Genomic DNA, 11,211 nt, shown 5'->3' on the forward strand with positions numbered 1-11,211 from the left:
CGGATCCATGGGATCCTTCGACTTTACCGACCAGCATCAGCAGCAGCAGCCGGAGCTGCAGGTCCCCCCCGAAGGTTCCGGCGACAAGAATGGACTCAATGCGATGCCCTTCCTAGGCCAAATCCACACTAGTCTTCTGCTTTCGCGCCCAATGGGTCCAATAGGTCGCGCACACCCCCCCACCTTCCCTCCGATGGGTGATTCAGATGGGTGAGCGGCAGCAGCTCAGACTCCCCTTCCCCCTAGGACATAACTTACCCCCGGCTCCCCTGCAGATTCAATGCTGTGCCACAGATGGCATCGATGGGACCACCGCCCGTGTTGAGCTCCCTCTGGACAGGCGGCGCTTCTCCGGACAGCCGCGGAGACTACTACGACGGCCCGCACAAAGAGTACTCCGACGGCCGCTACGACGGCGACTACGAGGGCGACTACTCGATGCCCACCGAGGAGGACCAAGAGGAGGAGTCGTGCTCCTGTCAGGGCCAGAGCGAGTTCAGCTCGATAGAGCGCACCGAGTCGGACTCGGAGTGGGAGGAGCTCTCCGACGGCCCTTCCCCCAGGGTCTCTCCGCTGGAGTCCCTCGGCGCAGTCGTGCTCTCCACCATGCAGCCGGAGCACAGTCAGCGCATGGTGGCCTTGTACCACCTGCTGGTGGTGCTGCAGATGCTGTGCTGCGCGGTGTTCTGGCTGGTCGAGAAGACTGTGGTCGTCAACGAAACCGTCGGCTCGATGCGCCTCCGATTGTGGAACAGCAAGTTCAAGCTGCGCACCATCCAGCGCCAGTTGCTGTGGCGCATGGCCAATGCCCGGGGCGACGAGACGCTCGTCTTCTTTGCCGTGCTCATGACCACTCCCTGGCTGTTCTCCCTCAGCCTCCTGGGATTCATCCTGTCTTTGGCGGCGCTCCTGAAGAAGACCGTCGAGGAGCTGGTGTTCCAGATACGCCTGCACCTCGTGATCTAGGGGGAAGCCATCGAGCAGAAAGCAGCAAGCAGTATCCAATCACACACTGACAGAAGACAAACGTCCACACGCCCGACACTCCACTCCTCCCCTCAGAGATGTTTGCACTTCCATTTGGGCATCTATTTTCGTTGATGCCAGAATCGTAATGCACGGAATCGTCTCTCCGTTTTTGGCCGCAATGAAAATATATGCCGAAATATTCGAAATTCAAAGTCAAATTCAAACAAGAGTTTCCAGTCGATCAGATATATCGTTTATGCATATTACGATCCGTTCCGTTTGGACGGGAGTCCAATTGCTCATCGTTCATCCCCGTGATTGCATTTATTATTATTTTTATTTCGCTGCATATTTGTTCTGCAATTTATTCAATAATAATCGGAGGAGGAGAGCATGCAGCAGCAGCAAAACATTTCCGCTGCAGCAGCGATTGTGGCAGCCGTGGGGCCTTTGTTGCCACCAATTGCAGGCCCCCGCATACGCACTTCGGAGGCACGGAATCCACCAGAAGCGGCAACAAATGAATCATTAAATATTCACTGTACTCTTATTGATTCAGTGATCAGTGATCAAAACAACACAACAAAAGCGTCATCATCCACGATCCACGACCCATTATACCTGATCCAGAATCCGTAGAAGTATCCATTTTCAGGGCTCTTTTGGGCGCTGGTTGGGGTACGCCTCCGATTTCAATCCCTTGCCACACGGGCAACCCGAGCAAGCCCCGATATGTAAACAGGGTCAAGACTACCTGTGCGAAGGGGGCCAAGGGAGGCGTCGGCATAAGACTCGGCCCGGAAGTGGACATACTCGTGTGCAGCCCTTTCGCCCGGTTATTGATATTCCCATTTGTGATTACAGTCTGTAGCGCCCCAGCAGCTCTTATAGTCTTTGAGCATTAGGCGCTGAAGAGGACGGACAGACGGACGGACGGATGGACGGACGGACAGACGGACAGACAGACAGGGCTCAATCGACTCGGCTATTGATGCTGATCAAGAATATATATACTTTATGGCGTCGGAAACGATTCCTTCTGGACGTTACACACATCCACTTTTACCACAAATCTAATATACCCCAATACTCATTTTGCAAACAGATGCAAAAAAAAACAAAACGGAGAAAATCCCTACTGCAGTCATCGACTGCGATACAACCTCTGGCGCTTACGTATAATTTCGTATAAAATATGTTCTATGTAAATAATCAACCAATTTCTTTTCGGTTTTAGTTGCCGATCGTGTTCTGACATGATAATTATAGTACGAGAACAAAGAATACAATAAGTATAGACAATGGAAGAGATTACTTGGAAGAGTATAATTTTTATACCCGATACTCAAAATGTTTTTTTTTTGTTAATTGTTTTCTTGATGCTGGCTATAATAATAATACGTTCCAATTCAGATTCCGTAGTCTAAAAGATATCGTCATTCTCTACGATTCTGCGTTTTTGGTTTTCTCGTATCTTTAAAATTGTGGATGCCACAGATTTTCGCCCTTTGTGGGGGCGGAAGTGGGCGGGGCAAAGTTTTGAAATATTTTTGTAGCAGTGACATATCACAGAAGTCTGGATCCAAAACATCGTTGCTCTGGCTCTTATAGTCTTTGAGCATTAGGCGCTGAAGGGGACGGACAGACGGACGGACGGACAGACGGACGGACGGACAGACGGACAGATGGACAGACAGACATGACTCAATCGACTCGGCTATTGATGCTGATATACTTTATGGGGTCGGAAACGAATCCTTCTGGACGTTACACACATCCACTTTTACCACAAATCTAATATACCCCAATACTCATTTTGAGTATCGGGTATAAAAACAGGGTCATACCTTGCATCAGAGGAACAGCGGGGCATCGCTAGAAATGATCGGTAAAGCTTGAATGAAGGCGGCGGAAGGCGTGAAAGCGGGAGGAAAACTTACCCGAAGCATCCAGAGGGCCGGCGGAAGGCATGCGCGCCAGCGAAGGGCAGTAGGGAAAACCAGACGCGCACAAGAAAAACAAAGAAAACACCCGGCATCGCGAGAAAATAGTACGTTTCCAGTCCATTGAGGAATTCGCAATCCGGAAGTAGAATACGCACGCTGCGACATATCGAGTAGATCACAAAAACGACCTTACGCTTTATCGAGTGGAGCGTAAGGGCAACGCTGTGTCATATCGAGTAGGTCAGAATAGCGACCATACCCTATATCGGGCGGGGCAAAAGAAGCAAAAGAAGCACCCGGGTCGAGAACAAAGCAAACCTGGGACGCGGAAAACCGGGGTTTTCCGCCAATAAAAGAAGGGGGGAAGTGTGAGGAAAGGTATTCCCACAAGTAGGGGGCAGTATAGGGTTAAGCGCTAACGGCCGTTATCCGGGGATATCCGGAGGCGGCGAATTCCCGAGGAGAGCTCTCCCGGGGAACCAAGATGAGAGGGGAGGACCCCTGGAGAGAGAGCAGCGGGATGACGGGATCGGGCCGGCAGTGGCCCAGCGCATGACCAAATATGGTCATGAGATCACACCACCAGCCAGGTCCCGTTGGAAAGCGACAAGGGAATGAAGGAACGCAGATGGAAAAATACGGGCACCGCATGGCGGAAAGTGCCGTTAGCGCCAGGCGGCATCGGCGGCGCCGACGCAGAAGCGAGCCTATAAGAGGAGGGCCGCGACCAGGAACGGGGATAGTCAGCAAACGGAGCAAGCAAGAGTGAAGTGAATAGTGAGCCACAAGAGTGAGCCCAAGCGAAGGGAAAAGAACTTTAGAAAGCGAACGCGTTGTGTGAGGATTGAGAGGCGGACTCGAGCGTGCAGCCAAGAGCGAAAGACCCCAATCCCTTGAACCAACGGTGCCACGCTTGAAGCGCATCCCACCAGGAGTGAGGCACCCTCGGGCCGAAAAGCCAAGTGAGTCGAGTGAGATGGAACGCGTCAGGCGCCTGACTGAGAGGCGGATTTGGGCCACGTGCCAAGAATCGCTAGCCCCAGTCAGTAGAGCCGGCGGTGCCACGCTTGGCGACGCCGTGGGGGGCCCAGGGAGCGACACGCTCATCGAACCACAGAGGAGAACCAAGAGGAGAACCAGCACCGGAGTCGGAATAGCGTAGGATAGACTTAAGATACCAATAAAGCATATTAGCATACCAGTACAAGACCCAACCCGTGCCTTCTTACTTGTTTGTAGCGGCGTCTGCCGGAGGAGAGCCATACTGACTTAGTATCGGGTATAACTGTAGAGTTGCGGTGTCCGCAGCAACTCACAACGTTCCCCCTCGTTTTATTTTGGAAATATACAAAACAAAACTTTATAATATATCGTCGAATTATTTATGTCGGGTCAAGCAGCTTAAATATTTTAAATTATTGCCAGTGGTGCGGCCCAAAGGAAATGCATTTTGGTTTTGTCGTTTCCAATGCCCCCACTGCAAAGATCATTTGCTACCGCATATGCGCATGCAGCGGAATTCTTTCGTCTCCTTATGTCGCAATCTCTCGGACTCGGCTTAACAGCGTCCCCGAGCAGCTCTAACGCTCTCGGGCTATCATACGCTCTCGCTCGCGTCTAAGCTTGCTGCATAGGGCCCGGCAGATTGGCCCTTCAGCCCTTGCATGGGCAGTTTTGAGCTAATCGTCGCAGCTATTAGATTAACATCCTCGCATCAATCGTTCGCCCAATCATTGCCATATGTACATACGCGATAAGTAGGTTTACATATGCAAATAAATTGTGAATTATAACAGCCTCTCGACTTTCATTAACTTCAAATTGCAACAGTTATTAAAAACGCCTAATAGCTTAACATTTGGTGACCCCGACGTGATTGTGCAATAAATAATCTATCAGTGCAATCACCAACTAATATAGCATTCAAAGATCTAAACTAATTGCCATCTCAACCAGTGTCATCAACCACATAAGTTATCCATAAGTTATCTATTGCTCGTGTTACTCTTTGCGACGATGGCAGCCATGTGACTAAAACTTTAGGACTTGCGTGGGATCCGGTTTCTGATCTACTATTATTTTCGCTCTCGGCCCTTCAATCTTCTTTGAATTCCTGCTGGCGCTCTGTTTTGTCATCCATAGCGCGATTCTACGATCCTCTCGGACTAGCTGGTCCCGTAATTACTAAATCCAAAATCTTTCTCCAGCGTTTGTGCCAAGAGAAGTTGTCCTGGGATGAAAGCCTTCCAGTCGCACTGAACACCGAGTGGCAGGAAATATGCACCAGGTTTGGTCAGATTCGTCGACTTGAATTTCCTCGGCTTGTAGTCCTTCCAGACTCTACGCTGGAAATTCACGGATTTTGCGATGCCAGCAACGAGGCTTATGGTGCATGCATTTTTGTCGTGTCCAAGGGTCAGCATTCCAGCAGTCACTTACTGTGTGCCAAATCTCGTGTGGCTCCTTTGAAGACACTTACAGTACCAAAGTTGGAGCTTTGTGGAGCGGAGTTGCTGGCTAGGCTCATATCTGAGATAGCTGGAATGAATGTATTCAAGGGAAGGTGTTACTGTTGGTGTGATTCTGCCGTTGCGCTCTCTTGGATTCGGGACGAGCCGTCAAGATTTAATATTTTTGTTGCAAATAGAGTGTCAACGATTCAGGAAATGACCGAAAAAATGGAATGGCGCTATGTTCCCACAGCTTTAAACCCAGCCGACATTCTGTCTCGAGGGGCTCATCCGACTGAGCTGAATGAGTCACCTCTTTGGGCTCATGGTCCTCCATTTCTTTGCGGCTCCTCAGATGACTGGCCACCCACTGTGCTACCTGATAAGCCAGCCCTTGAACTTCGTCGGAAGGCTCTTCTGCTCAAATCGCCCTACATGGACATTATTGCTGATTCCAAGTATGCGAATTCATTTGCTTCTTTGCAACGCGTTTTCGGATACATTCACAAGTTTTGCAACCGAATTCGGCGCCCCGGTCTCACTGTCTCAGACATTGAACATGGAACCCAGGTATTGCTACGACTAGTCCAGCGTACTCATCTATGGGAGGACATGAAGTCACTGCGGGCAAGGGGAGCAGTCTCCTCATCGAGCTCAATCGCATCGTTATCGCCATTCATGGATCAGTTTGGACTTCTCAGGGTAGATGGTCGACTGAAAAGCTCTTCGTTGGAATTTGATGGCCGTCATCCAATCATCTTGCCCAGCAGCCATCCACTGACTCTTGCAATAATCTCCCATTTTCATGAGCGGAATCTGCACGCTGGTCCTCGAGCTTTGATTGGACTAATTCGTTCCCAATATTGGCCTATTGGGGGGAGGAAGACGGTAAACAAGGCAGTAAACAAGTGCGTAAGATGCTTTCGACTGAAGCCCAGGGTATTGGAGCATATTATGGCGGATCTTCCAAAGGAGCGGCTCGATGGTTCTCATGCCTTTGAGATCACAGGCGTGGACTTCTGTGGGCCGTTTTTCTACAAACCGGAGGCACGCAACAAGGCTCCAATCAAGTGCTACATCTGCATCTTCATTTGTTCCGCTACCAAGGCTGTTCATCTGGAGCTTATAAAGGACTTATCCACAGTTGCTTTTCTACATGGACTAAGGCACTTCATATGTACTAGACGAAAGCCGCGGCAAATTTGGTCAGACAACGCAACCAATTTTGTCGGCGCTAAGAATGAGCTGATGGAATTAAAGCGCCTGGTCCTCAGCGATGACCATCAGAAGGCGCAGCTGGATTTTTGCTTGGTCGAGGCTATAGACTGGCATTTCATTCCTCCGCGCTCCCCTCATTTTGGTGGTCTATGGGAGGCTGCAGTGAAGACGGCCAAGTACCACTTCTACCGTGCGATAGGCAACTCGGTTCTTGGATTTGACGAGCTGCGGACGCGGTTGTGCCACATCACGGCAGTGATTAATTCAAGACCTTTAGTTTCAATTTCAGAGAGCCCTGCCGATCTAGACGTTCTAACTCCAGCGCATTTCTTGAATGGTGGCCCTCCTGCTTCGTTCGCTGAGCCTGACGTCACGCAGCTAAACTTCGATCGCCTGGACGGCTGGCAGCGCGTTTCGTACCTGCAGCAGCTCTTTTGGTCCCGGTGGAAGGAGGAGTACATATCGTCACTGCAGCAGCGCTCAAAGTGGCGCACTGTGAAGCCTAGTTTAGCTGTCGCCGATTTGGTTCTTGTCAAGGATGAGAATCTTCCTCCCATGAAGTGACCACTGGCGAGAGTGGTCGAGCTTTTGCCTGGACGAGATGGCGTTTCCCGAGTTGCTGTGCTGAAGACGTCATCTGGAATCACAAAGCGCGCCGTCAACAAGCTGTGCCTACTGCCAAATGCTGTTGCTGTTGAAAGTCAGGCTTCCAACGGGGGGAGTATGTCAGATCAAGCAGCTTAAATATTTTAAATTATTGCCAGTGGTGCGGTCCAAAGGAAATGCATTTTGGTGTTGTCGTTTGCACTGCAAAGATCATTTGCTACCGCATATGCGCATGCAGTGGAATTATTTCGTCTCCTTATGTCGCTATCTCTCGGACTCGGCTTAACAGCGTCCCCGAGCAGCTCTAACGCACTCGGGCTGTCTCGGACCCACAACGCTTCCTATGCTAATGCTAATTCGATTGGTGGCGTTTCGCCATCTGCCATCTGTTCTATCTAGAACCACCAGCCGATTATAAAAACAATTGTGTTGAGTAAGGTAGTCTTGAGTAGTCTGAGGTACTCAGACTAGCACAGCGTAATACTTGATACAGCCGAACATCATTGATAATTACTCTTATCAGTCTAGTGTGTGGGTAGTCGGAAGCTCACATCTTTTTTATGTGGTTTTGTAATCTACAAAATGTCTACATAAGAGTGAAAAAAAACCCATATTGATATTTACATCTATAACTATTCTGGAGTAGTCTCTGTGGCTTCTTATTTAGGCACGTCGGACTCAACCAGATTACTTCCGGCATTCAACTGGCCCTGCTGGACATCAACTGAGGATTGCTTTTGTTCGCTTGGAGCTTGGGGCTTCAAAACACTTTTCTCCCGGGATCGTAGAAGATTAACGAGTCCGCCAAAAGGAGCCTCAATGACAACGTAAAGCAGATACGAAATGAAAATAGTGATCCCAAAGTCAGACCAAAATTTCTGCATCTGAAAATCATCAATGAGGTTAGTTAAAAATAAGCAACCATCAACTACTAGAAACAAAACCTACTACAATTTGTCCGAGAAATAAGTATTAGTACGAACGCTTCTACTGTTGACTTCCTGTACGAAAAGGTGTCAGATGTACACGGAATAGGAGAGTCTCGAGAGAGGCTGCCACAATGGCGAGGATAGGAAACTGTTGGCCAGACCGCCATGGCCCTGCATGCAGGCAAAGACGATCCAACACAGGGCTAAGGGCCAGCCCACTCTGGTAAGCGTGTAGTACAGAAACTCCTTGAGGGTGGACAGGGGTGGAGCACTCTATTGGGTCGCAGGGTACAGGGCAAACATCGAGGTGAAGATCATGGCCAGACTAAGAACCCATCCAGACCATACCAAAATCCGGCTTATTTGGAACTTCTTCCTACAATTCAGGTGAAGAAAATATCCAAAAAGAAATGCAATCAGCCAAGGTGCCGAATGAGTATGTGTGGCAGAATACAGTTTCCTTCCGGCATCTCCTTCGGTTCCATTCCTGCAATTAAATGGGGTTGAAGAACTCCAACGACAAACAGAAGCATCGTGGACCTACTTGAAGAGCAATGAGTATTTGTTGACTATCATCGTGGCAAAGAGGCAGGACGATAGTAGGAGAACAAGAACCGCGATGCCAGCTGCTGCCTTTTTGCCCCACTTATACAGTGCAATCAGCAGAAGCGGAGAGATTATATAAAGCTGCATATCCACTGCCCAGTACCATGTGTGATCCAGGCACTGAAAACGATTATCGTACAAATGGTAATAAGAGTAGATCTATGACTTACAATATTGCTTGTAGCATAATTCTGCACGAAGAGCAGCGTCCAGAACCAGCCCTTTTCATAGGCGGCGGTACCATGGAATCCACCTTTAAAATAAGGTCCCCCAGAAACAATGGGCGTCAGCTTTATGTAAACTAGGATTGCTATTGCAAGTATCGGCACGATCCGTATAATACGATGAAGATACATAAGCGGCACATTCAGTTTTCCTTTGGATCTGTAAGAAAATTGGCAATAATTCTCGATGGATACAAAATATCTCAAACACTTACTTATCCATTGAGCGAAGAGCAACCGTAGCCACTAGTAGGCCACCAATAAAGAAAAAGGAATCAACCGAAAAAAATCCGTGGATAATAAAGCTGGAAAAGGATTCCGCGACCCACTAGCAAACAAAAAAACAGAGCTGAATGGTTTTTGCACATACAAGCATGAGGCCACTAAAACCGAAATCATATTGAAGGTATTTATATTTGGAGAAATTAGCGAATATATGTATTCATGGTCAAAAACAACACAGAATAGGGACATGCAGCGGATTCCATCAAGACAACTGATCACGTTCGGATTCGATTTGCTGTCGACAATGCGGAAGATGGCACGGGAACTTGACCGTGCCGAGCACATCTTCACAGTCACAGAGATACTACCTGGTAGGCAAAATACGAGTTAAATCATTCTGTAAATCATTCAGTTCTCTCCGGTCCTAACTCTGATCCTGGCACAGAAAGTAGTCGTAGAGCGTGCATAGACCCACGATAGTACCCATCAAGCCAAGAAGTACACTGCAATCCATAGTATGAGTCACAGAAATTTATTATGATAAGGTCTAACTTACACTGTGAAAATGGTCATTCCATCCCAAGGTTTCGATTCACTTGTCTGATAGCTGGCCTCGCTAAATTTTATATTTGTGCTGCTTGAGTTCAACAAATTCTGCATTAACTGCTCCAGAAACGTATCCATATGTGCAGCAGAGCAGGAAGCCGGAAAGCAAGATGCGATCTTGATCGAAATGGATACGGCGGGTACAATTAGAAAACAGTACTTTCCATGTATGCTGTGACTACTGGTGATCTCCTCGCTGATCTTGACTCATCGAAGTTACCCAGATGGTAGACATTGCCGGACAGCACTCCTGAGGGAATGGAGCCCCAAGCATCGATCACTGCTCACAAAATTCGTCAACTTCAGTTCTCATTGACTTGAATATAATTTTCATTATTTACTTACTCTTAAGTATAATTTTCCCATAATTTTCCAGTAGTGAGCGCCTGCATGAACTGAGCCATGTCCGCGAAACACAACAGATCCTCCTGACTGGGTATTCGGGGGTGGAAAAGATCCAAGTCCGGGAGCAATTCATACGGAAGTTTTCGGCAAACTTCCCAGCGGGCGGAGACTTTTTAAACGCTGGTAATCTTGCAGGACATCTCCGTCTTTCAGTTGTGCGGCACTGACAAGTACCAGTCCGCAGACAGTCCGCTTAAAACGTTCACCATGCTAATACTTTTTCGATTGAAGGCATTGCACCTTTTGACTGTGATTTTATAGGAATGTTTCGAGGGAAATCTGGCGATAAAATTATCAGTGTGTCAGCTCTCGAGTCGAGTATATCAGCCAAAATGCTTAATTCAGTCAAACATCACCGATAAGGAGCAATCCGTCTAAATTCTAAGTAGTCACAAGCTCATTTATTTATAATCTTTTCCCAGGTAATCGTTTTACTTATTGATGGATTAAATTTGGTTTTAATATGAGTGAGTAAGAAAAAAACGGAGAAAACAAAAGTTTAGCTAAACATGGATGTAGACAATTTGTTCTATAATTCTGATCATTGCGTGAAAAGATGATAGCCAAGGTGCAATTATTACCATTAGTGGTGGCAGATCCTTTCCTTGTTTCAATGTTTTTTCCAATTCTCATGACAAGTGGCAGCAAAATGGCGAGAGTTCGTGAAGAGATTCTGCCTCACCGCAACAACCAAATTTAAAACGAGGGGGAACGTTGTGAGTTGCTGCGGACACCGCAACTCTACATTTATACCCGATACTTAGTCAGTATGGCTCTCCTCCGGCAGAGGCCGCTAATATTAAACGACACGACAAAGAGTGCGTGCGAGAGAGACAGAAAATCAGTCAGAGCGTGACGTCGGGCGCTGCGTAGCCACTGCAAATTGATTTCTTGCTTTTGGCTACAAAAATGATCCGATCTGATCCAGATTCAGCGATCTGATAGATATGGTCACTATCTATGATTCTGCGTTTTTAGTTTTCTCGAATGTGCAATATTGTGAATATAACAGATTTTCGTCCTTTGT

At 47.9% G+C, this 11,211-nt stretch overlaps 1 pseudogene; it reads right to left on the reverse strand.

Moving 5' to 3' along the window:
* Window positions 1-7,731: 7,731 nt before the first annotated feature.
* LOC113566824 lies at window positions 7,732-10,817 on the reverse strand (annotated as a pseudogene).
* Between the last annotated feature and the right edge of the window lie 394 nt (window positions 10,818-11,211).

Source organism: Drosophila persimilis, unplaced genomic scaffold (genome assembly GCF_003286085.1).
Source record: "Drosophila persimilis strain 14011-0111.01,24,50 unplaced genomic scaffold, DperRS2 tig00001038-arrow-arrow-pilon, whole genome shotgun sequence".
NCBI lineage: Eukaryota > Metazoa > Arthropoda > Insecta > Diptera > Drosophilidae > Drosophila > Drosophila persimilis.